Below are 26,266 nucleotides of genomic sequence, written 5' to 3' on the forward strand. Positions count from 1 at the left end.
TCCTGCAGGCTTCCCTAAGGGACCTGCACCACGCCTTTCCTTTCCCTCCGGCTTCCAGAGGCATGTGCAGTCTGGATGGCAGGGCTGCGGAAACGGCTGAGACCTGCCTCTGCCTGCCTGCCGCAGTCTCCTTGTTGCGCCTTCCCTCCTCCTGCCTCTTCCATACTAGTCTCGAGACACTGCCCTGGGCAGCCTTAAGTGATTCCTGTTGCATGGTCTCCTTGGTGCTTTCTCAGGTGGCTGCCCTGACCCTCTTGGAGGAACGTCCTGCATGTGAGAAGTTACACTCGCCTCCCACTTACTGCTCCCACTTGTCCACAGGGGACACAAAGTGCACCATCTCCTGGGGTCCACCACAGAGCCATGAGACAGGGACTCTTCCCATACTCATTTGTAGAAGAGAAAACAGGTTTCTGGGGTTGAAGGAGCTTGGCCACCCCTCTAGCTGGTAAGGGATGGAGGTGGGACCTTCCCGCCCTCCTTGGAGCCGCTTCCCCTCAACCAGAGGGGCTGGAAGGTGTTGGCTCATCCTGGCCTGCAGGCTTTTGGTTTCCTATTCTTGCTCTTGGCTCCTCTCTCGGGCCCAGTCACCTTCCCTGGTGTTTCTCACACTAGATGGTCAGAGCGCTCTGTGAAAACCTCTGGGAGAAGCAAGCTCCTTAGCATCAGGGGAAGTGTGTTCTGGGACAGGCCAGGCAGGTGCAGAGGCTCTGGGGCACCTCTGGGAAAGGTGTCCCCTCCCCAAGCTTCTCAGCTCCTGCCTGCCCTTTGGTACCAAGCAGGCCACCAGGATGGTGGAATGCTGGCTGCATGGCACTGGCTAACATGAGGAGCCTTCCCTGGGTTCTCACGTGACAAGAGGATGCAGGAGCTCCTGAGCCTATGTGGGAACCTGCCTGCCGGGAACTGGGGCAGACTGCAGAGGGTCCTGTGGTCCTGCTGCGGGCACTGTGGATTTGTCAGCCACTCCTGTATCTTGGAACAGCACTTTGAGGCGCGACCTTTGTTTTTGTGGTATAGTTTCGTTATACGGTAAGACCCCCATAGTGTAGAGTTTACCAGCTGTCCTGGGTCAGTGCCCAAGGCTAGGCAGTGCGTGTGTTTACGGTGCTGTGCAGTGTCACCCCATTCTTTTGCAGGACTTCCCATTTTCCAAGCAGAAGCTGTACCTATTTAAACAACAGCTCCTGGCCTCCCCCACCCCCTGGTAATCTCTCTTGCATGCTCGTCTCCTATGGGTTTGCCTGATACAGACATGGGCTGTGAATGGCGTCCTGTCCTGCCCGCCTCGCCCATGGCAGATGGTGATCACACTCACTGTCCCTGCTCAGACTCCTCAGCTACCTGTTTGCAGTTTCCCTGAGAGGTGCACCTGGAGACAGAGAGCCCCAGACCACATGTAATGCCCAGTGGTGTGCTCAGTTGGCCCTCTGGGTGTGAATGTGCCTGCTATCTGCTGCCCCTCCTTTTCCCATCTGTGAAATGGCTCTCCAGCACCAACTGCAAAGATTATCTTTGTTTGTTTTTTTGTTTTGTTTTGTCTTTTAAAGGCAGAATATATTTATTGAGAGAAAGAAAGCTTCTGTTTGAGAGAGACAAAAGGAGTCCCGAGTGGTTTGTCCACAAGGGTTACCTTTGGTCAATTGAGCCAGCTTCCCAAAGCCAGGCTGGAGCGGACCCTTATGTGCTGTGTGAAGGAGGGGCGAGATTGGGGCTATGCAGCACTTTTTAGCTATGGAGTTTTTAAAAATTTATTAAAAATTAATTGAGGGGCGTTGATGTATCTGGACTTAAGAGGAATTGACAGGTCACGTGGTCTCTCAAAGCACAAGGCTGGTAATCCATTTAAAAAATCATTTTCTTCTTTTTAATTTAATGGAGGAAATCATTAGCTGGGAAATTGGTAGAACTGATTTATTCCTGTTTTGGGGAGGGGGAGCAGAAGAGAAAATCTACTTTAATTGCCGCCTGTTCTGGAAATATGTCAGCCACATATTCCATCAGTTGAGCCCGGCATGGGTGGAGGCAGTGGATGGAGCTTTCTCTCCAGCACACCACGCCATGGTGGGTGGAGGGGTTGCTCAAGGGCCAGGTGGCAGTGGACCTTCTGCACAGTGGCAAACCTCCCCAGCTCCTGGCGCCCAGTCCCTCTCCAGCAGCCCAAGTGGGTGCAATGCTCTGGTGGGGGTGGGGGTCCCTGAGATCCCAGAGGCAAGTTCTCATTCCCAGGGAGGCAGGAGGACCCCCATCTGGGAAAAAAGGACTACGTGCCTCTGGGGCTTCATCCGGTTCCAAGGGGAGGCAACAGGGTTCACCCTAAAAATAACCCACGATGCAAACAACTTCAGTGTGCACATGTTTTCATATCAGTGGGCCAAATAATTTAAAGGTACAGCTGTTTTACACTGGCCCAATCTATCTGCTTTTTCTGAAGCAGAGAACTCTGGGGAGACCTGGGTCCTTCTGGGGTCACCATCCTCCCTGACCGAGGTCCACCCAGATATTAGTCTACTACTCTGGCCTGGGACACCCCTCGCAATGGGCACCCAAAGTCTGGCAGGACATGAGACACTTGTCAGAAGCCTGGGGGTCAGCTGGCCTGGCCTAGTACGGCCTTCCCCTCAGGTTTGCTGGATGCTGATATGGGGTCCACCTGACATTAGTTTACCAAGTTCGTCCAGCTCAGAAAAATGGGCACCGGCTTTCTCAGAGAGGGTGACTATAAATAGCCAGGCAGGATGTGGAGAAGGTGAGAGGCAAACAGCCGCCAAGGGTGTGGCCTAGCTCCCCAGCAGGACTGAATGTCCACCACCAGACTGCTGTCCTTCCGGCACTGGCCTTGGGCTGTGTGGGCGGAATCCGGTGTTTAGGTACTTCCTGCCACCGCATTCTCACTGCTGCCCTGTGTTAGCGGCTGCTGCCCTGTGAGACTTCCAGGCACACCTTTTGTTGGGTTCTGGGGACTCTTACCTGCCTTTGAATAATGCTACCTAGACAAGCCACATCCAAGGGAAACCACCCTAAGCAGAGAAGCCTGGACTCCATAAGGATGTGGCACCCCATAAGGATGTGGGTCTAAGGTTCCAGGGTGAGGGGCTATGCAATAAGGCAGGGCCAGGAATTTGTCTACAGGGGATCCTGGGGAAGACAGTTATAACTCTGGGCCAGGCAGAGACCTATGAAGTACAGGCTCTGTAGATTCTGTACTCATTCACTCATCTGTTCATCCACCCATTCATTCATCCATATGTCCACATATTCATTCATCCATTCATTCGTATATCTGCCCAAGAATGCATCCATCCATCCACTCATCCATCCCATCATTCAAAGATTCGCTCAGTGCCTGGGAATGCACTCACCCCAGGTTGTGCCCCCACAGAGCCTCTGTTCTAGTCAGGGAGGCGGACAGCTTAAAAAGAGAGCGTGCTGCAGCATGGGTGAAGGAGGAAGCATGTGCAGTGAAAGAAGCCAGGTGTAGAAGAACAGAGGCCGATCGTACTGTGAGGTGTCCACAGGTGGCAGAAAGTGGACCAGTGGATGCGAGGGGCCAGGCTGGGGAGCGCAGTGTTTGTGTCCAGTGAGGGCAGCTTTGGTTAGGGAAGCTAAGTCCTGAGACTACCGTGAGGGTTGCCCAGCAAAGTGAATGTAGCTAATGCCATGGAACTGTCCACTTCAAAGTGGCTAGGATGGCAAATGTCATGCTACGTGTCTGCCGGCACTTCAATGAAGAGACGAAGAAAGAAACATACATAGAATATTAGATAAGGACTCGTGCTCTACAGAAAAGGAAGGCAAAGGAGTGCAGGATCTGGGGTCACGGTTAAGTTTTAAGGAAGGCCCTCGTGAGAAGGGGCGCCAAGCACAGATGGAGTTTGTGTTTGACATCCCTCTTGGTGTCAGAGGGGACTGGTTCTGCCACTGCCAGAATGCCTCTTGCGTGACATGATATGGTATTTATGTATAACCTGTGCCGGCTCTAGATTACCCATAATACCCACAACAATGGAAAGGCTACATAAATGGCTGTTACATTGTATTGTTTGGGAATAATGACAAAGAAAAGCCTTGCACCTGTTCAGTAGAGTTTTTTTCTGAATACTTTGAATCTGTGATAGATTGGACCCTTGGATGTGGAAACCATGAGCATGGAGGGCTGGCTGTGTTTCATGGTCAGGTGTTTCAGTCTCGTTTATCTGGATTCCCCTTATCACCCCCTGAGTATCACTTTTCCCTGCCCCGCCCCGCCCCCAGCTATGTTCAAATGGCTGGGGACAGGAGATGGGTGAATGTTGCTGTAGGCCCAGGAGGATGCAGGCTTATGTAAGCCCCACATCCCCACCCAGGTCAGGGTCGAAGGTGGACTAGACCCAGTGCTGTTACTGCCTGCTGTGTGATCCTAGAAAGGACACTTCCTTTTCTGAGGCTTTCATTTGCAGAGTGAGAAAGAAGCCTGGGGCAGAGTCTGCCTTGCATCCGGTGCAGCCTGTCCACACCACAGGGACCTTGAGAGCAGCTCCACCCACCCTGGGTCCAGGACCTTCTGCCACCACGTGGGGGTGGGGTTCCAATCCGCAGCCCCTGTGCAGACATTCCAGGAGTTGCTGGGGGAGATGAGGAGGGGGTTCTAGAACAAGACAGAGAGCAAGGTCTTCGGTTCAGAGACCCTTGTCATGATGGAGTCTGAGCAGTCCACTCCCCAGCCGCCACTTGTTTGGTTCCCTGAGAAACGGGCCACCCACGCCCCGTCCTTTTAGAGGGCCCTCTGGCCCCACTGCCAGCCACTGCAGGGTAAGTCAGGAGAGGGAGTGGGAGGGACAGCGACCCAGGGCTGGGAGACCCTCCCAGAGTCGCCATCTTCTCCACACTCAGAGCTGCTGGTCTGGGGCAATCACCATTAGCTCTGTGTGATTCCGATTTCAGTTGTAAGTTAAAGTGAAATGCAGTGAAAAAATTCCACTCCACATTCAGTAGTTGCATTTCAGGGGCTCTGCTGTCTCCTGAGGCCGGTGGTGGTGGTGGTAGCCGCAGCCACCCCAGTGGGACACGTGGGGAAGCTGCCAGTCATGGGGGAAGTTTTGTTGGGTAGGGCAGCCTGTCCTGGGTGGAGATCATTGTCTGCTTTGTGGATGGAGAAGCTGAAGCTGGAGTGGGGCCCCTGACTGGCCACACAGCCCGTGGGTGCCACACAGCATTGGAGTTCAGGCTCACACGGCCTTAAATTGAGGGCCTGAGCTTGGTGCCTTGGGTTCCGGGCCAGATGAAGGCTCCTGGATGGCACCCATCAGGAAAGACTGGCCTGGGCAGCATCTAATCTGAGCCCTCAGGGGTCTATAGCTTAGAGACTAAATACTCTGAGAGAGGCACGTCAGGGACCGTCCCAGGGCTCTGAAACTCATTTTACTTTAGTTTTGTTTGTTGTTTCCATTTTTTTTCTTTTGTTCTTTTTGTTTTCCCATCCGTAAATTTCAGGTTTTTGTTTTTGCTTTGCTTTGTTTTATATACTAGGTAAAGAATTTTTTCTTTCTTTCTTTTTTTTTTTTTTAAGGAGAAAAAAAAAAAACCTGAAAAATGGTACAAGTTACATAGAATTTCAGAAAAAATAAACAGTAGGAAATCACTAGTTAATAGATTACATATTGTTATCTTAGAAATAGTTGTTCAAGTGAATTTTTTCTTTTTTTGAGACAAGATCTCACATTGCAGTTCAGGCTACCTTGAACTTATTGTGTAGCTTAGGCTGGCCTCAAACCCACAGTGATCTTCCTGCCTCAGTCTCCCAACTGTGCCCACACCTGGTTGAAAAACTCATTTTAAAAGTGAAAGGGTGTGGTGGAGCATGTCTGTAATCCCAGGCAGGAGATCACCACGAGTTCAGGACCCAATCTGGCTACACAGAGAGCTCTTGACCAGCCTGAACCACATAGAGACCCTGTTTCAAAAAGCAAAACAAAACAAAAATTAGAGGAAACATAGGGATAGGCAAGGGCTTTCTGAACAGAAACCTAGTGGCATAAGAAATCAACAAATGGAATCAACCAGGAATCAACAAATGGAATCACATCAAACTAAAAAGCTTCTGCACAGCAAAGGAAACCAACAGAATGAAGAAATAGTCGATAGAGTGGGGAAAGGTTTTGCCAGCTATTCCATGGACAGATACCAGCACGGATACCAAGAAAATACAAAGAACTCAAGGAAGACCCCCCCAAAGACCCAGTCGAAAAAGTGGGCAATTGAAATGAATAGTCTTCTCAGAAGAAGTGCAAATGCCATAAATACATGAAAAAAATGCAATTCTTGGTGATCATCAGAGAAATGCAAATTAAAGCTACATTGATCTTACCCCAGGAAGAATGGCTGTTTGTTTGTTTGTTTGTTTGTGCTGGGAATTGAACTCAGGACCTTGTGCTTGCCAGGCAGGTGCTTTGCTATGTCCCTGGCTCAAGAACGGCTGTCAGAAAAAACCCTAATAATAACAAATGCTGGTGAGGCTGTACATATAGAAGAGCTCTGCTACACTGTTGATGGGAAGGCAAACTAGTGCAACCACCATGGAAATCTGAGTGGAGTTTCCTTAGAAACTAAAAATAGAAATTCCATTTGTCCTTGCTATCACCTTCTGAGGCTTCTCCCCAGAAGAGTTAAAAATCATCGTATTTCAGGGATATATGCACACCCATGTTTATAGGAGCACAATTGATAATAACTAGATCTTGGAAACAATATATATCTGTTGACAGATGAATGGATAAACAAAATGTAGCACTGATACACAATGGAATATTATGCTGCCATAAAGAAAAAGTTGAGTAAATGGATGCAATTTGAGAACATCATGTTAAACAAAATAAATCAACAATCATTTTTGGCAGTTACGACAATCAGTCATCAAATTTGGGACCCATGAAGGGAGGCAGAAGATCCAGGCCCTGTGGTGGTGGAGGCCAATAGTTTGCCAAGCAAAATCGAGGTGACAGTGGCAGTTCCAGTGACAGCAGTAGTGATGGCGTGGCAGAAGGGATTAATACTGTCAGGAGACGAATCTTAGTGGACAAGGACAGCCACAGAAGTGACAGGGAGGCTACAAGGCACAGCAGATTGTGAGCTCAGCCTTGAACAGCAGTGGCAGGGCCTCACTACTGCACAGGTGTGTCTTCGACAGCCCTCATGTGGATGGGCCAGAGTCTCAGGGCTGTGTTTGTGACTGTGTAACAGTTACTTTAGTTTCCGTTCTGTGGAAAGTGTAAAGCTTTCCTACAAAGGGTTTTAACATATACTGTTTTTGTTTTGTTTTTGCACCAAGGCTGTTGATTTTTCAATGTAATAACCTGATCATGATGCTCAACTTTTTAAGAAAAAAAAGTAAAATAAATCATATAAGCTCAACTGTCACATGGGTTCTTTTATATGAGAAGCAAAATAGATATAAACATAAAGAATGTGATAAAAAGAGCACAGTGGAAGAGAGAGAAATGGGAATACAGAGAAGTTCAAATGCTTCCTCCATTACATACTCCGCTAACAGAATTTACTTGGTTATTTTAGATCATGGAAAAGAAAGTTTTGTGTTTTTGTCTGTTTGTGTTTTGCAAGGATCTTTTTGGTTTGTGTCTTGTACTCTGAGTGACTACTCTGGGTAGATTCGTGGTTGTCAGAATCTGGAGGGAGAGGGGAAGTGGGTCTCCTTGCAGGACTAGATAGAGGCGCTGGTGCCTCCTGCCACAGACACACACAGTTGAGAATGCTTAGGGCTGGGGATGTAGCTCAGCGGCATAAGCGCCTGCCTGGCAAGTGCCAGGTCCTGAGTTCGATGCCTGGTACAAAGAAAAAAAACAGTGATTAAGATGATAAAGTTTATGTTGCTGGTATTTTACCATAGTGAAAAAGGGAAGCCGTGGAAATTAGGTCGTATCTGTGGATCTCCTTGTAGTGTTCTTCTGATTGCCCCACACACGTGAACACTTTCATAATAAAATGGCGCCCTCCTGTGTCCTGAGTCACAGTGGCAAGGCTGCTGGTCCTTGGCCTGAGGCCTTGTGGCCCTGTAAGTGAAGGAAAGGAGGACACTGGGTGCAGCCTTGTGCGTCCAGCCCGCTGTGGTGGCCACAGCCCGTGAAAGGACTCCCTCTTCTTTCCCTGCCTCTACACCATTGCGGCGCCCAGAGCTCCTTATAGTAAGAAACAGAAGCCCCGAGACTGAGCGCCTTGCCCTGCTCCTGTGCCCTGCAGGAGAGAGACTGAGGCCCAGCAGGGGGCTCCTACTCCCCCCCCCCCCCGCACCCCCTCATATCTGAGTGCTGCACCCCTCCTCTACCAGCCCACATCCAGCCGCCTCCCTTTTCTGCCTCCTGCCTGGGCGGCTCTGGACCGCGGAAGCTGTCCAGTAGGTGGGCATCCCCTTCTTCCTGAGGGTGGGAAAGTGTGACTCAGGAGCTGGCAACTGATTTTTAGAAACAGGGAGGCAGGTGTAGACCAGCAGCGCTCCCTAGGCACAGATACCAGGCCAGGAGTTGGCCAGGCTGAGGATGCCTGTGCTCCGAGGTCCCACAATCGTGGCCTTGGGCAGAGACTATCAGTGCAGCATGCCAGTGGGTGGGGGAATGTGATGGGTCAGCACCGGAGCCTCCTGAGCCAGGGGAAACTCCACCCCTCCCCTCCCCTCCCCTTCCCTGGGGATGGTAGTGCTGGGGCCTGATTTTGCTGGGGGTCCGGCCAGTTATTCTCCCAGACTTGTCACCCAGGGCCCAGAGGTCTGGCTGGGGGAGGCTGCTGCAGCAGCAGAACTGTGGGATTGGTTCTCTGCTGACGCCTTCCCTCTGGCATATGGCTCCTCCGCCCGCCTCGAGCTCTGCCAGCAGCTCCCCTTTCTCCATGGCAACTTAGCTCAGTGGTCCCAGTGGAGGAGACAGAATCAATTCTCCCTCCTTCCCGCCCTCCGGCTCCACTCCCCACCCCTTCCTCTCCGACCTGCCTTCTTCCCTGCCTCGGTCGTCCCTGCCCGCCCTGCCCGCTGTGGCTCCTCGGTCCAGCCAGCCCAGGGACTGCGTGCTGGTGCCCACCCTCCGTGTCTCCAGGCATGGGCTGCCCGGAGCGCTGTGGGCTGGGGGCAGCACTCTGAGGCTGGACCTCTGCAAGGATGAGGGCTGCTGGACGAGCCCTGGGCCAGCTCCTGCGCCTGCGGTGGTAGCTCGTGGCTCCTGGCTCTCATACTTTGTCCCCTTTCCCCTTACCTCACATTGGCTTTCTGAAAGGTAATTTTCTGCTCCTTCTGAAATGTGTCACAGCCTCAGGATGGGTTTATTAGCAAGGAAGGCTCCATCTGATCACACAGGCTGCTTGCTTTCTCTCTGAGGACTGGGATGGAGGGGAGAGGATGAGAGAGGCCTGGCCTGACCTGCCCAAGCTCCCAAGGGCTGGGCAGACTTTGGGTACGTGGGCGTCTCCTCTCAAGAGTCTGTGAGGAGCTCAGCTCCTGCCTTCCGGGGCTTGGGGACACAGCTCTTTTGCGCTTCCATCTTTCACTGGATGGCTCCAGAGCACAGGCAGGCTGCTTTCCTTGAGTGTGATCAAACCAGGAGGAGGGGAGGAAATTTAGAGGCGTGCATGTGCCCCTCAGTATGCAGGACCCAGCTCTGGGCTGGCACCCTCTGGCCATCCTTTCTCCTCTGATGATGGGTGTTCAGTGGGGGATGTCTCATCTGTCCCACTGGGCTTTCTGAGAAGATGGTGGAGGGACTCTTGGGTTGACTGGTTAGGTAGAACCGTCCTGCTGGTGTGTTGTGTGTCTGTCTCCAGCAGCCCCCATAGTGGCCCTTGGCACAGTGTAGCTCAGACAGGATCCCAGGACAGCTGTCCGGCCCTTGCCACTCCTTCCTGACCACGGCAGTGGCATTCAGAGGTCCCCTACACATCTTTCTTAGAGGAAGCTGCGATGTTGACTCCGTAGCAGCCCAGCCCAAGAGGCCGGCAGCTCCCCATTACCCCTGCTTCCTGTGCAGCTGGCGATGGAAAAAAGCAGCCCTGGTTGTCAACAAGAACATCTCCTGTGTGGATGGAAAGTAAGGGCTGAACAGAGCAGATTTAGCACCCAGTTCTTAGAAGCTTAGGGTCTGAATGGTATCGGAGCATAAGCCCCATCTGATCTTTAAATAGAAAGCATACACCGAGTAGCTCCATCTGACTCATAGGCGGGCTTCGAAGTTTGGGTATCAGGGAATCCATCCTTAACTTTGCAAAAGATGTGTGGATTGGGGAGTGGACTGCAGAGAAGGCCCACCGGTCAGGTATGTGCCTGCATTCCCAGGGGCTGGTGGGACTAGAGGTGATTCTCCAAGTAAGCAGCAGAACGTAAACAGACATGGTGCTGTGTTGATAAAGTCAGGCTCACGACCACCTGATTGGATTTTATTTTTGCTTCAGCATTCTCTTTGATAGATTGCTTTAATAACAGAATCAGAGCCTTGAAGTTAGCCCGAGACAGGACTCCCCATGTGTTCCGTGTTCGGGTGCTCATGTGTCCCACAACCCTGTTTCTTTAGCGCTATCACAGGCCCTAAATCCTTGGTGCTTCGCTTTGAGCAGTCAGATCGGTCCTGTTGGGCAGGGTGAGAGGAATGCTTTTGTGTTTATGGACCCTGAAGCCCTGGCTCACTTTTTCTCGGCTCTGGGACTGGAGGCTCACCAAGACCCTCGTGGCATCTGGTGGTGTGCAGGCTTCTTAATGACATTTACCTGCATCTGGATTCTGGTTGGTTGGCCGGCTGTGAATTCTGATGGGTTTATGAATTGTGTGATGGGTGGGAGGCTGTGTGCTGTTGGTTTGGTTTTGGTTTGCCTGCGAATGGAAAATGTGATGTGACATGTTAAAGGCCAGCTCTCGAATGCAGCACTCAGTCCTCTCTGTGCTCAGCCTCCATGGGAACCCACACTGCTGCCGCTGCGGCGGGGATTCCTCCACCCTGGGGTCCTTCACTCGCTCCCAGCACGACTCCTGTGTGTGTTAGGGCAGCAGCTCCAGAAAGGGCGGCCAGAACACCACTCAGGAGGAGAGAGGCCACCTCCCCACCACCGCCCCCCCCCCCCCGCCCCCGGCCGCTCTCTCCCAGGGGGACCCTGAGTGCTCTCCCGCCTGTCTTCCCGCGTCCTTCCTCGGCGGATGCTCTGAAGTGTAATTGCACGTAGCGGTGACTTACTTGAAAGCATCACACCGTGTGGAGCTGCAGAGGGTGTGAGAGCAGCTTGGAGAGGTGGGAGCCCTGCCTGCCTACGGCTCCAGCCGGTCAAAGTGCGGAAAGCTCATTCCAGGAAAAATGGGATAATCACCGCCTTGGCTGACTTTCAGGGGGTGAGTGGTTCTTTCTTCTTTAATTTGACAGAAGCTCTGGGATTTGGGAAAGGCCCAGCAGGAAGCTGGTGGTTTAGACAGACCTCACCAAGCCCCAAAGCTCTGGGGGAAAGTTCGGTTTATTCTCCCCTGTGCTTCGGTCCACCATCCAGGCTGTGTGAGGGCAAGACAGGCAGATCTGAGTCAGGTAGGGGACTGGGGCTCAGGACCCCATCTGCCTAGGAGGTTGTGCCTCTGTCCCCACCCATCCCTGTGCTCAGGCTGTCATTGTGTTACACGAATGACAGGCTGTGTAGGAAGAAGGAAGCTCATGAATGTTAAACTCTGCCCTGGTCTCCTGTACTCCTCCGAGCACACACAATACAGATGCACACACATGCTCACACCCCCGTGATGCTCACACACATACACATACTCCCACAGCTTGTGCCTACATATATACACACACATGTACACATGCACAGATGCCTATGCCTTGTAGACACATGCACGCCCACACACACACATATACACACACACACACACACACACACACACACAGGTCCGTCTCTCCCTTCTGCCAGCAGCAGTGCGTGTACAATAGCCATTCTGCTTGCGCTGCCTCCGTCTCGTGTAAACAGCCCCAGCACGGCTCAGCTCTCACAGTGGTACCATTACATGTCTCTTTTCAGCTCCATGCCTCACATGAGTGAGGTGACTGTCCTTGTCCCTTCTAGGAAACACTGCCACCCTCCTGCTATCCTCCCTTTCTTACTCCATGCTGTGCAGCACTGCCTGTGTATTGCAGATTGTGGGGAAGCCCCCAGGTGCCAGCCTGCTGAGGGTCTCAGCCCCAGGGAAGGAAGCTGTCCAGGAGAGACTGCTGAGCTTCAGGTGTGCTGAGCTGTAAAGCTGGGTGTGTATGCATGTTATGTGTGTGTTTGAGGTGAATGTGTATTGTGAGAGTGTGTGTGAATATGTAGTGTGTGATGCTGTATGCATGAGGGTATCGTGTGTGGGTGTGTCTGTGGTATATACATGCATATGTGTGTTGTGGGTACACGTATATCTGCATGTATGTGCTATGTATGCATGTGTGTAGCATGTACATGAGCATGTGGGTATATGACATGCATGTGTGAGTTCCTGGATGTGGATGTGAATATATGGATGTGATGCATGTAATGTGTGTATGCAGAAGTCTTGCATGTGTATGTGTGGTGTGCTGTAAAGGAGGTATGCAAGTGTGTGTATATGTGTGTATACTTGTGTGTGTGCTTTGTGTATGTGATATGTGTGCATGTGTCTGTATGTGGCGTTGTGTATGTGTGTGTGTGTGTGTGTGTGTGTGTGTGTGTGTTCCCTCCAGATTGTCCATACTTAGACCATGGGCTGGGAGCTTAGCTTCGTAGTAAAGCACTTGCCTAGTGTGCATGAGGCCCTGTATTCAATCCCTAGCATTAAAAAAAAGACCAAAAAAAAAAAAAAACCCCAGAAAGGAAGAAGCCCAAAAGCAGGCTTAGGAGGAGCAGGCAGAGAGGAGTCTCTTCATCCTACCCACCCCTGCCTGTGGCTCCCACCTGCAGTACATAAGTCAGCTCTGTGGAGGACAATCCAGGTCATCCAGACCCCAAGCCACTCTTAACTCTGCTATGGGCACAGCACAGCTCTTTCTTTTTAAAGCTGTAGTCATTCTGTCTCATCATTAAGAAGATGATCTGCATCGTGGGCGCTGTTTGTTTTGGCTGAGGACTTGGGCATCAGTGGTTCTTTGTAAGAAGGGGCAATGCACATGCAGGGACCCGTGCCTCAGTTTCCCCTCTGTAACATGAGAGCAACAGAATGCTGTTACCTTCGGCTGCTTTGCATACCTCACACACAGGACAGGTGTGAGGTGCTTGAAAGAAATTACGTGCACTGGCAGTGGTAGAGGCGGTAGGCAGGGCTGTAACAGACAAAACACCCTGATAACTTCCCCTTAACAGGCCAAGGCAGTTATTCACCCATACAGATGTGCATAGAGGGAGAAAGGGCAAAAGGTAAACAGTTAGCATTCTCAGAAGAGGAATGCACGGGTTATTACGTTTTGCAAACTTATAAAAAGGTTGCAAAACATAATTAAAAAAACAGCCTTAAGTATTTAGGGCTTGTACTGAAAGGCGGACAGAACACTGTCATAACAGAGGAAGATTTGTACTTTGAGAACTCCATGAGAAACCAAATGTATAAAACCAAAGCTCCATCCCCAGGAGGCTGATGGTGGCACAGCCTAGTGAGGACAGGGAGCACCACATCTTTTAGGTCATTAGCCAGACTCCCAAAACAGGGCTTTCGCTAGACACAGGCTCTTTGAGTTCAGGCTCCTTCCTACATCCCTATCTGGGCTCAACATTCAGGGCTGGACGCCTGCCCGAGGGCCCTTCTTGGTGGCCAGAGCCTCCCCTTCCAGAGCCCACTGTGAGAGGCAGGTGGACCTTACGTTGGTTTCTGGCTTGGACGCTGGTTTTTTTTGGGTCCACCATGCAGTCACAGGCTCCCTTGTTAGGGGAATTTTGTGGTCTTCTCTGATGGTTCCGAGAGCCCCTTAGAGATAAATGTGCAGCCACAGACCTTGACAGCTGTGCAGATGGAGCACTGGCCCCCAAGTCTGAGAGTCTGAGATTTCTGCCTTTTCGCAGGGGCCTCTGCAAGCCTCTGCTCTCTCCCTGACAAAGTCAAGCTTGGCAATGAAGGAACCAGGGGCCTGAGCACACCGTCACCCTGCAGAGGGCCGGTGTTGTATCTTGGAAGAGGGCAGGAGGGAGATGTTTGCCAGCCTTAACCTGTCCATCTTTGCAGCAGTACCCACTCTGTGCCTCAGTTTCACTATTCTGTTGCTGTAGCAACAAGAACTTTCCTCACCAGGTCCTTAGCACCTCTCCCAAAGCTGAGCTGTGGTCAGGAGCAGAAGGGAGGGCAGAAAGCATGTCAGGAGACTTATGCCTGTTCTGCTCTTGCTCTGGTTTTGAGATCCTGGAGAATCCCCCTGCCTCTCTGGGCCTCAGTTTCCTGGTTTACACAGCAGGGTTACTCAGCCGGGTGCCCTCAGGAGAGGGAGAAGAACAAAAGGGACAGTGTCTGCAGCACACTTTGTTCCGTGTCAGTGCCCTTGCTTTGCTGGCCTCCTGTGCTCTTGTGAAACACTTCACAGCCTCCTAGGTGTGGGCACACCTTGATCGCAGCCTGTGGCTGTGAACAGGCTCTGTCAAGGCCATGCGGACAGGGAGTGAGCACAGTTAATTTTGAAACACTCTCACCACCCGATTTCATTTGCTTGCTTGGACCCTGCTGCTAAGCAGGCTGGAGTCCTCTCTCTAGGCTGGGTCCTGGGATGCAGAGGTCCAGGATTGGACAGTATCAGGTAGGGACTTCCCTTAGGGCGTAGGAGGAGCAAAACATGGCAGCCACACAGACCCACGTTTGAGTCCTGGCTGTGTGACCATGGGAGCCTCTGGGTCCCGCTGCACCTCAGTCTCCTGTTGTACAGCACAGAGCCATCATGCCCACTCTCGCTTGTGCATGTGAGACGCTGAGACAGCACCTCGCCCTGCTCAGAGGCTGGGTGTGGGGTCCCTGAGGGCTTCATCGAGCTCCTTCCTCTCCAAATGACCGTCCTGGACTACAGCTTGTCCTAGGATCAGGGCCAGGCCGGCAGCCCAGAGGAGTCCATGTCCACCAACCACTGGCAACAGAGGGTCCCCCAGCTTTCAGGTCCCTCCCTGTCCATCCCACATCCCACATCCCACATCCCACATCCCAGGGGGAAGTTCTGTGTCTCTCTGCTGGACCTTGAGTGTGTGTGGGGTCATTCCTGGACCCAGAATGAGGGCAGAACCAGAATTCATCACCAGCCAGTAGCTGGAGATGAAGAGCCAAGCTAGCTATCCCTTTCTGCTGCCTGCAGCCCTCTGCTCTCCCTGAGCCGGAGAAATTGGCCTGCTCCTGCCCATTACTCCCTGGATGAGTCAGTGTGAAGGTCCCAGATGAAGCCAGACAGGTGAGAAAACATTGTGCAGGGTCCCAACAGGGCCTTCCTGAACACCTAGATCCTGGTGTTTTCCTTGCATGTGGGCTGGGCAGATACAGAAGGAGTGTGCTGATGCTGGGGCCTGAGAAGCCACCCTAGCCAGCCTGGAGGAAGAGCCAGTTGGTCTCCTGGGTAATTTAAAAGGTGCTTGGTGTGGGGATTCAGAGCTGAGCTTCCCAAGCCCTCCTTGACAGAGGTCTGTGTGAGCCAGTCCTGCCTGGCCTGAGGAAGTAGTCACTGAAGAGTACCCCACCAGGGGCCATTTCCAGGCTTAGCAGGTTGCAAACCCCTGGTGGTCAGCAGAAGGGATGTATTTGCTCCCAGGCTCCCATAAGCATGGTCCTTAAGCATGCTCCAGGAGGCCTCTCTCTGGGGGACAGGCCTTCCTTGCTGCCCACACCCACATGAGTGCCTGTCAGGAGTCTCAAGGTACCAGTGACAGTGGCTGGCCCTGCAGTGGCCCAGCTCAGGCCCCTCCCTAAGAGTTGGAAACGGGCCCAGGCAGCTACTCCAGCATCCAGGGCCTTGCGACCTCCTGTCTGAAGCCTGATTGCATTCAGGGCCCACAGTAGGAGCCCCCAAAAGCAGAGAACCATGCTGGGCAGTGCCAGGGTTTGGCCATCTCTCACCCTGGCTGTCTCCTACGTCTCTTTCCCTACAGAGGCTCCAGAGGCTTACTGCCCCGCCCTGGCATTCTGGGGTCTGAGCCAGTCCCTCGAGAAGAGGCTTTTGCTGTGGGGTCCCAGTGTATAGAGAGAGCTATGGTCTTGCTGTCGCCTTGCAGCTCCCCAAGCATGGTACATGGGCTGTTGGGTGATTGTCACTGTGGCCTGGGATGCAGTTAGGGTGTATAACGAGAATCTGTCCCACACAGGGGCGTGGGAGTTGAGGAACCTGCACAAGGTCAGATATCCACTCAAGGACCAAGTTTGGAATTGAGACCATTCACCTAACAAATATTTGCCAGGCACTTTCTTTAACTGAGCAACTGTGCTGGCTGAGCCCTGGGGAAACCACTTTGAAGAAGGCACAGGGTCTGAGCTCAAAGGCGAACCTGCAGCCCCTGGAAGGTCTGATAGGGCCAGATGCAGAGCTGGCGCAGGGTGCCAAGGTGGGGGAGAGCGTCCTGGAGGAAGCTTGGCCTGGGCAGTGGGCTCTGTGAGCACGGAGGACTCTGGGCTTGCAGACACTGTGGCCAGGCCTGGGGAGACTAGATCCAGCCTTGCCCAAGCCCTTCCTGTCTCCACACTGCCGTCAATACATGGAGGTTGTGCCAGGCCCCTTGTCCTCCTCCAGTGAGCTTCCTCATAATGCTATGGAATACAGATTCCTAGGCCTCAGATTGAGAGCCAGGAATCTGCATGTGAACCTAGCTTCCTAGTGTTTCTAAAGTGGCTCAACCTCTGTGGTAGTAGTGCTGGACTGAGCCATCCTGGAGCTACCTGAGCCTTGCCCCACACTCAGGCCTTTGCCAGGCCTGTCCCGAGTAGGGGTGGTGGCAGGAAGGGAGCTCACTGCCAAAGCTGTCTGCAGTCCTGCACTGCTGGATCTCAGGGAGAGACCGTGAGTCTTAGTCCTAAAGCTTCCAAAAGCCTTGGCCAATTCCTCACCCCCATCCTGAGAGGGTCTCCCAAACCGAAGATAGGTAGGCAATGCTGAGCCAGGGCAGGGTGGGCTAGCATTTCTCTCCAGGCTGAGATACAGTCTCTGCTTGGCACTAATGCCTCCTTCATAGGGCTGGTACATCCCAGAGTTTTGTGGAAGGCAAGAAGAAAGAGTGGAGACTCTGGGTGGCAGGTGGGTGCTTCAGCCCAAGAGGTTCCCCCTCAAGCATCTTAATCGCCTGGATGCTGGCTCCTTGAGTGCCCTGAGCTAATTGGTCTGCTGCCCTGGTAACAGCCGGGAGACAGGCTGGCTCAGTCCTGCCTGAGTGCTGGGGTCGCCCTCCCAGCTCATGTCACAAGAGGTGTGTGGAGCAGAGGGCCCTGGCTGAGGCACGTGTGGTCAGCCCAGGGCATAGACTGCTTCCCAACACCACATACTCAGTGCACTAGTCCCCTGGGGCTGTCATGACAAAGTGACACGGGCTGGTGGCTCAAACAGCAGAAATACATTTTTTTCTCTCAGCTCTGGAGGCAGAAGTCTGAAATCAATGTGTCAGCAGTGGTGTGCTCCCTCTGAGGGCTCTAGGGAGGATCCTCCCTGGCCTCTTCCGACTTGGGGTGACTCTAGGACTTCCTTGGCTTGCGGCTGAGTCACTCGCATCTTACGTCCTTCTTCACAGGGTGAGCATGTCTGTGTCCTCTTCTTATAAGGACAGCAGTCACTGCATTCCAGGCCCCCTGTAAATCTAGCATGTAGAATTCTGAGACCCTTAATTACATGTTCTAGGGCCCCACCCTAAAGCGGGTCATGTTCTGAGGTTTCAGGTAGATGTGAATTGGGAAAGGGGAACAGCATTCAGCACCCAGAAGGCACAATGTCGCCAGACACGTGAGCCAGCTATGCTAGCCAGCAAGCATCGGCCAGGCAACCCATCCCAGGAATGAGAGCCGGAGGCTTTAGCAGCCTCACGGTCCATCTTCAGAAGCTAGAGCAGCTTTGCCTCTGTGAATAGAGTGAGACAGAGCAGACTCCAAGAACAGCCTTAGCCAGGCGTGGCTGTGCATGCCTGTAATCCCAGTACTCTTGGAGGCTGAGGCAGGAGCATTGCAATTTCAAGCCCAGGTTGGGCATTTTAGAAACTTATCAAGATCCTGTCTCAAAATGAAATGAAATACTAAAATAAAACAGGAAAAATAAAAAGCCTCCTATAATCCCAGCACTTGGGAGGCTGAGGCAGGCTGAGGCAGGCTGAGGCAGGCAAATTGTTGCAAGTTGCAGCCTGGGCTACAAAATGGGCTCAAGGTCAGCCTGAACTGCATAGCACATTCTGTTTCAAAAAGACCCCCCCCCCAAAAAAAAAGAAAGAAAGAAAGGAAAAAAAAAACCCTATAGCTCAGTGTGACTCCTCAGAACAACAAAAAAATTTTTTTAAAAATCTCAGTGGGCAGCCTTTCTGGAGAGGATGTGTTGTCCAAACACCTACTCAAGGTGTCCTTGAGAAGAGAGGCTCACTGTGGCTCTGAAGAGCCAACAGAGCCCCAGGAGGCAAGCTCTGCTCAGCAGAACTTTCCAGTGATGCCACACAGTGGGGCGCATCACTGCAGGCTGGTGGTCCAGCTGTCAACAGGGTGGCTTTTTCAGAGCTCTGAGCCTCTGCTCTTTTTTAGCAGGTAATGGCCCCACCTGAGTCAGGGACCCTCGGCCCTCCTATGACAGCTAGCTACAGGATGAGGTCAGTGACACTCACAGCCAGTCCAGGGCCGGTGGCAGCCACAGACTCCAAGCCCCTCCACATGGCCTCCCACTATCCACTGAGGGCCTGGGGTGGACAGAGTGCTCACGTGGCCCCGCCTGCCAGGGAGCAGCAGCAGCCAGGCTGTGCCCTGACCCTGCTGAGCTGTCCCACCGGCCCATTCCACAGCTGCGTCTTGTCTGTCCCTTGTGAGACCTTCGTCTCATGCTGTCCTCAGCCAGGTGCTCTTCCCAGCCTTGCCTTGGGAGCCGCCTCATACTCCCCTCCAGCTCAGCCCTGGCTCCCTGAACTGCTGGCTTTGGCAGACATGGCACCAGAGTGCCCTGTGAGCTGCTATCCTGACGTGCAGCACTGGACCCAACGCACCATGACTCCACCACCTTGTGCAGCCCTTCCTGCATCTGACTTGCGGAAGTCTCTCCTGGCCAGGGTGATAGAGGCTGGCTCCAAACACAGGAAGTGTCTGTGGTCCAGGCAGTCCCATCGCCAGTCCTGGGTGCCCCATGTTACTGACTGATGTCCTTTTTGCTGTTCTGCTCTGGCAGAGCTAACAGACATCCCAGTGGTTCCCAGGTTTCCTAGTGTCTGCCAGCTGCAGCTACCACTAGGGACTTTAACATTTTTTGTACTCAGATGAGACTCATATAACCTACAATTGCCTAGCTTGTGATGCTACCACCCTTGTCCAGTTCCAAAAGATTATCTGACCCTAGGACTTACTTTCTTTTCAAATGTTTTTCAATTGTGGTAAAAGTACATAACATAAAATTTACATCTTAATCTTTTCTTTTGAAAGGAGGTCTTGGTATGTTGCCCAGGTTGGCCTTGAACTCGAAATCCTCCTGCCTCCCTCCTGAGTAGCTGGGATTATAGTCATGCATTTCCACACCCAGCTGCTCTGTAACCATCTCACATGTGCAGTTTGGTGTCCTTAACAAATACACGTTCTCACTCTGTGCCACCTCACCTCCGTCCTTCTCCCAAGCTGAAGACCTGCCCCGTGACACACTAGCTGCGTTGGCCCATCCAGACCTGGGCACCCGCCTACTCCGTGTCTGTGAATTTCGCCTCTCCAGTGTCTCATGTAGGTGAAATGGTACTGTATTTGCCCTTGATGAGCAGGCGTCTGCTGTTTGCTTGCTGTAATGTCGCTGAGGCTCCTCCGTGCTGCAGCCCTTGCCCCCATACCCGTCCCCTGCAGGCAGAGTCGTATTACATGGTGTGGGTAGACCCCCTTTGGCCTTCAGTTCCTCTCTCCATGGGCACTGTGTTGCTCGCAGCCTTTGGCTATTCACCTATCCAACCCCAGGTGGAGAGCCTGTAAAACACGGCGGGGCTGGGGAAGTCAGCAGGGCCTAGTCAGAACCCTAATAGGAAAGCTGTCAGTGCCCCCTTCCAAAATCAGCTCCAGGACCCCGTGTACAGTGAGCTTTCCAGCACCCAACCCACCTCCCCTTTCCCCTGAGCCGGGCTTGCTTTGCCTCCCCAGACTCCATTCCTACTGCATGTGAAGAACCCCAGTCCTCTCTACACTCTCACCCCAGGGGGCCCTGCCCTCCTCTCAGGCCTTGCTTCTCATCTGTCAGGAAGGCACTGTCCTCTGAGACAGGTGTGCCAGCCTTTTACCCAGGGCTGCAGCCCCACAGATGCCCCATGCATGGCCCCCGCGCCCACCCCCCTCCTTTTTCCCTCCCCCATTCTTTCTTCTGCAGGTGTTTCCTGGATGCCTGCCCTGGGTGGGGCATTGTGTTCCTTCCTCAGGACAAGGCTGTTCTGTCCCTGTCCCTAAGAGGCATCACGAGGTTCCAGCTGAGTCCTGCTGATTGCCTTGACAGTAGCTGGAGGCCCTGGGGCCCCAGAGGTGATCTGGTGGCCCCTTGGGCATGACTTCTCACATCCATCCGCAGCTGCTCTAGCCTTAGCTCTGTGGTCACACAAGATAGATAGGTGCCCTCCATGGCCTGTAGGGGCTTCCACTGCCCTAGGCAGCTGTACCTGCAGGACAGAGGCAGGGATCAACAGAGGTGGCACTGAGGGGAGCTGGTGTGTAGGGGCCAAGCTGGCGATCATTCCCCACCCCCACCCCCACCCCTGGGACCCCCCAGTAATGTTCTTCCTCCCCAAGCCCACAAGAGGCTGCTGTTCCTATAAAGGGAGAACCCGAGGCCTGAGTAATAACGGGCTGGCTCAGAGACCGCCTGTGCTTAAACTTAGGTCTGTGCAAACCCCAGCCCCTGGGGCTCAGTCTCCAGCTTGGTTTCATTTGTTTGTTTCTGCACACTGCCCTATGTCGTTGTTGTGGTGGTGGCTTTTCTTGTTTTGGGGCGATAGTTTATAGAATGGGGGTGATTGTGCTCACCCGCCCTCTCCCTATCCCTGGCCTTCCCCTACCATCCCTCGTTCCTGCTGCTCGGTTTGGGGCTCTTCGTGCCTCCTCACCTCCCACCCTGTTGACAGCAGACTGTTGCTGGGCTGGCTTTGTTTTTGACCCAGTCAGCCTGGCAGGGAAGTGGCAGGCTGTGTGCAGGGCTTCCCAAAATAGCCCCCGGCTCCCCGCCAAAGATAGAGGAGCCAGACTGTGTGTGATGGGCTGGGACCAGTTGAAAGATGACTCAGTTCCCCATACCCTATCACCCGCCTCCTTGCTCTCCCCATACTTCTCCCCTGCCCTGCACGTCCCCAGGCCACCCACCAGTGCCCTAGGGCTTCAAGGTGCTGCTTGGGATAAATTTGGTGTCACCCAGGCCCAGGACCAGAGAGTCTCATTCTCTCCCAGTTCTTGACTTGCTCGATGGCTTTGACCGCGTGACTCATGGCTTTGTTTTCCCCCTGCCTCGAAGTGTTAGCAGGAGGTCACCACAGGCGCTGGGAGGTTGGTGACAACAGGCAGGGACAAAATACTAATGATGCCCTGAGTTGTCTCTTCTAATCCTGACTGGGTGGGACTGGAGGACAGGGTTGAAGGGAAGATCTCGGGAGCAGGGCTGTCTCCATTGTTGTCTTCGACACTGCCATCATCATGACAGCACTGAGTGCCTTACTCCTGTCTGCCTGCCCTGGGAAGGCCATGGTGCTGGGTCTCCTCCTAAAAACAAGGGCTCACAGAGTCTCGGTGACCGGAAGCAAGTGAGGACGGAGCCCATCCTGACACAGAGGCTCACGTTCCATGCCCTCCTCCAGGGAGGCTGCCTTGTCTAGGCTGTCTCCCCTTGGACCCAGAGCTTTGTCTCAGGAGAGTTTTAGATGTCTCAGTTCAGAGGGGAGCACCCCATGTAGCACAGAGGCCCACACATGGCCCTACCTTGAAAGAGAGCCAAGGACATGGGCATGTCCGGGCTGAAGAGGCTCCCTTTCTGTGTGTCACACTTTGAGGCAACTTCAGAGAACCATCAGCAGGTATTTCCCAAGCAGCCACTGAGTACCAGCCCTGGGCACCTCAGGGCCTGCCTCAGAACTCTGGGAGGCCTGCAGTACTAGACTGTGGGGGTGCGGCTACACTGGGAGTTCGAGCCAGCTTGCATGTGGCACTGAGGATCAGTCTGTCTGGCACCCCTGTTTCTGCTTCATGTGCAGCACCAGGCCTGGGCCCCACTCTTCATGCTGGCTTCTGTCCTGGGGCTGGGTTGGGTGAGGGACAGGACTGGGCTGCCCAAGTTCCATTCCAGCGCTGGTGCTTATGTCTGTAGGTGCTGCTGGATCCGCGTGTACATGTCTACATTTGGTTTCATGTGTGACTAACAGGAGTCCCCCAGGCCAGTGGGCCCAGTGAGGTTCTGGGGTAAGGCACATATAACCCAGACCTGAACCGCACCAGCTGTGGGACAGGGTGGGGCTGCCGTGCCTTTGGTTCTGGATGCATGATGGGAACACTGACATCGGCATCCGCATTCCCCCACTCTCAGCTCCAGAACCCAGTGAGCTCTAGAAACCAAATGCTGTGTCACAGCTCATTTGGCAGCAAAATCCCACTGGAACAGAGGTGAGGTATTTATAGTACAAGCAAAGCTATTTATAGCCTTTATGTATTCCATGTTCACGTATTTCTCTGCAGAAATGTCGATGTATTCGATCAGTGTGTGCTGCTGAGAACTGCCGGGTCACCTGTCTGAGTGTAGGAAATTCTGAAATCTCCCACATCCGGGCCCAGGGGCCCGTGCTCTGGACTGCTTTCCTGGATGTAACCTTCTTACCCACTTACCCACTGTCCCTCCCCTAGGATTCTTGGAGCTGAAGGGGTACCACGACCCACAGGGCACTTGGGGACCTAGCCCAGCCCACCCAGCCCCACCCAGCATCCACTAGAGCCCCCAGTGGTTAGATATATTTATTTATTTTTTATTTAGAGGGTATTGGGAATCAAACTCAGGACCTTCCGCTTACTAGGCAGGCATTTGTGCCACTGAGCTACATCCCCAGCGCCTAGATACCTTTAATATCCCTTAAGCAACTGAACACATCTGCGTTACCAGGCTGGTATGAGATGCTCCCACACTTGCCATCACTCCCCCTCACTGGATTGCTGCCCCTCCCCTTTACAGGTGAGTGAGCTGAGGCTCTGAGTTCAATATCCTGTCTAGGCAAGGTAAGAGCCAGCTCTCTCAAGCTCCCTCTCTCCCCTCCTCCCCCACTCCAGATCCTGCCTATGTAGTTCAGGCTGCAGGCTGCCCTTGAACTCACAGTCTTTCCTCAGCCTCCCAGATCCTCCTGGATCAATCCTCCTGCATTACGGCCCTGGCCACCATGCTGGCTCAAATGCTGTCTTCCATTGTGCCACCCCTAGGGAAGGATAGTGTGTCTTCCCGAATTTGTAACCATAGTGTGTTGGAATTGGGAGGGAGCATTTTTGGGGACCCAGGTGCGGGTGGAGGGAGAAGAGCAGACAGGTGCTGGCCAGGCGTCTCCACCCAGGAAGAGGAGCTGGCCCTGGCTGCTGCAGGGCCTCATGGGGACCTGCCACCCACCACCTGCTTCTCAGAACCCCACCCCATGCCCTCCCCGGCTGTTCCAGCAGCGTGCACTCTGTAGTCCACCTGGCTACACCAGCATCCATCTTCTCCCCAGCACTCTCTGAAGCCGCAGCAACCCAGGGAAAGGGTGCAGCTGTCCAGACTGTGTCGCTGGCTGTTCATGGGGGCCCAGCTGGTAACCACAGGTCCCTGCACCATAGATGCTCCCTTGGATATGGGAAGGTTGGTGGGTCCAGTTGTCCCCGACTTCTACGTCTGGGTCCAGGCTTTTTCCCGCCTGCCTCCTTTGAGACTTACCCCCTGACTTCCCTGAGAGGCCTCTTGCCTGGGCCACCTCCTGCCCCCTTGGTCTGGCAGTATCTGCTGTGCAGTCCATTGTGCAGGGAGAGGCTGTGGCGCTGGCCAGCAGAGAGGCCTGGTTTGGTGGCAGCTGCCCTCACTGTCAAGCTCTCTAGAGCATGTTTCTCTTGCTTGCTGGACTTGCTTGCTTGCTTGGTGGCTGCCATCAGAGCACTGGCCCAGAGGAGTCCTGCAGGACTGTGTCTTGTCACCAGCCCCAGGACCCTGGCCCTGCTCCTCTACCCCTTTGGGATCAGAAGGTTTCTTGGAGTTGCCGTGAATTTAGAAAAGTCAGCTGTGGCCCAACATGGAGGGCCTTGGGCCGACTCCAAGATGGGGGCTTCCCCTCACTCCCTAGTGGGAGGGGAGGGATGCAGTGTGGGTGTGTGCAGAGTCTGCTCCCAAATGGCCCAAAGCTGGGAACCCCTTCTGTCTAGCCATCTGTAAGCAGGCGGGCTCCGTGCCCTGTGTGGCCTCAGTCAGCCTTCCTGCCTCATTCCCTGCTCGCCCCGAAGCCTGATCTCACCCCAGCATTCCCAGAGGTCTACGGGGCGCCTAGCATGAGCTTGGCAGCTGCCTGAGCTTCATGGTCAGGGACACAGCAGTGATGGGGCGTGGTGAGCGCAGGAACTGCATGTGCCACATGAGCTGAGTTCTACAGACACTGGGAGTCTCCCGGGTGGACCTGGTGGAGAAGAGCCTTTTGCAGAAGGGTAGGCAAGGTCAGCCTGAGCCCTAACAGGTCTCCAACTGTGCTGCCCAGGGGCATCAGAGCACAGCGCACAGTGCTGCAGGAGCAGCAGCAGGGAGGGAACAAGGAACAGCAGGGAATGAAAGCAGCAGGAAGAGGGAGCATGAGGGTCTGGGGGGATCCAGAGAAGTTGTGGGGTGGCCTTCAGGGACTGTGACTGTTGTCTGTAGTCAGATCTGCATGGGAGCTGCCCTCTGCAGCTCCTGGAAGGAGGGTTTCGGGGACCCACCTGGGAGTGTGTGGACCAACTAGGAGACTGTTTCTGCCTTCCAGGGAGGACTGGTGACCATCAGAGCTAAGGCCTCTACCAATGGGACAGAGCATGGACAAGCTGAGAGTGACTCCCAGCCCTAGGACAGGGAATGCACTGCAAGGTGGCACTGGAGGACCTGGTCCTTGTCCTGGTGTAATCCCAGGCCTAGCTGCACGACTTTAGCTGAATTGTCTGATCTCCCCTAGTCTTGGCTAACCCTTCTGCAAAATGCTCAAAAAAAAGGGATGTAGATGGTGGGTCATAAATACTGTACTCAGAAGAGCAGAGGTGGGGGAATTAAGGTATGGAGGGAGCACCTGTCGGATGCAGGGGTGACCCCTGGGGTGTGCCACAGCTGCCACAGAAGCTCCCCATCCTTTGGGCCTGGGCAGCCAGGGTGTCCCAGTCCCCTTCCCCATCTCAGAGAAGCAGCCAACTATCCCCTCCCAGGCCCACTTGCTGGAATAGGATGGCTGCGAACAGTTCAGCTGTTTCATGTTTAAGGTCTGATGGGAGGCGCAGCACCAGCTCCCAGACTTCTCAAGGTTGCTAGGAGCTGCTGGCAGAGAGGTCCTGAGCCAGGCTTGTGAAGGGGGCTGCCAGGGCGAGTCGGCACACCTTTCTTCTCACGGGAAGCTTCCACGGCCTGGTCCCTCTGGGGCAGCCCTAAGTGTAAAGAGCTGGGCAAAGTCCAGGTGTTAGCGCTGCTTCCTGGGCTGGGAAACCAAGGCTGGCAAACCTGTGTGCATGTGCCCCAGCCTGGCCTGATGCCATTCTCCTGACTCACAGTGTGACTCACTGCCGCCACCATGACCTCCGGGGCAGCGTCTGGGACTGGGTGCTCAGAACTCTGGGGCGGACTGAGGAGAGCAGAGTGGGTTGGGCCAAGGAGTGCTCGAGGAGCCAGAGTGCAGTTAACACTGCGGGAAAAACCCCAGGGAGAGGCTTTTCCTCCTGCAGGCCATGGTTGCAGCCTGCGGCATGTGAGCACATGACAGGTGCCGCCTTCTCCCTGCCTCTCTGTTGCTTTTCCTCTCATCTTCCAAGTGCGTACATGAGTCCGCACCCTCAGACTGTCATATCTGTATGTCAGGGATGCTCGTTGATGGGACTCACAGAGAACCACCCGTCCCCGCCCTGTGTGTTTCTGCTTGGGAACACAAGAGGAGGGTGGCTGAAGGGCGCCCACCAGGAAGGAGACTCGCT

General features: G+C 53.7%; 1 protein-coding gene and 1 long non-coding RNA gene across 12 annotated transcripts in view; one reads left to right on the top strand and one right to left on the bottom strand.

The window, feature by feature from the left end:
- The window catches only part of Pitpnm2 (phosphatidylinositol transfer protein membrane associated 2), a 128,994-nt gene that overhangs the window by 52,852 nt on the left and 49,876 nt on the right, over positions 1 to 26,266 (top strand). Inside the window, exon 1 of one of the 11 annotated variants that reach the window (XM_013144758.3) lies at positions 8,953 to 9,254. The exons of 8 other annotated variants lie outside the window; for them this stretch is intronic. The gene's annotated coding sequence lies outside the window, so the exon portion shown is untranslated. Of the gene's footprint in view, positions 1 to 8,952; positions 9,255 to 11,135; positions 11,348 to 12,201; positions 12,221 to 26,266 lie in introns of those variants that run through there. 2 more of the 11 variants (XM_013144757.3, XM_063225522.1) reach the window with 2 other exon arrangements.
- Positions 3,745 to 11,079, bottom strand: LOC134470610 (uncharacterized). Its single transcript, XR_010039608.1, has 3 exons — positions 9,234 to 11,079; positions 7,878 to 8,045; positions 3,745 to 4,627 (listed from the first exon to the last, which is right to left on the bottom strand). It is a non-coding gene; the product is annotated as an uncharacterized LOC134470610 (long non-coding RNA).

The sequence above is a fragment of the Cavia porcellus genome, unplaced genomic scaffold (assembly GCF_034190915.1).
Source record: "Cavia porcellus strain 051 isolate PalLab524CR breed Dunkin Hartley unplaced genomic scaffold, mCavPor4.1 scaffold_16, whole genome shotgun sequence".
Classification (NCBI taxonomy): Eukaryota; Metazoa; Chordata; class Mammalia; order Rodentia; family Caviidae; genus Cavia; species Cavia porcellus.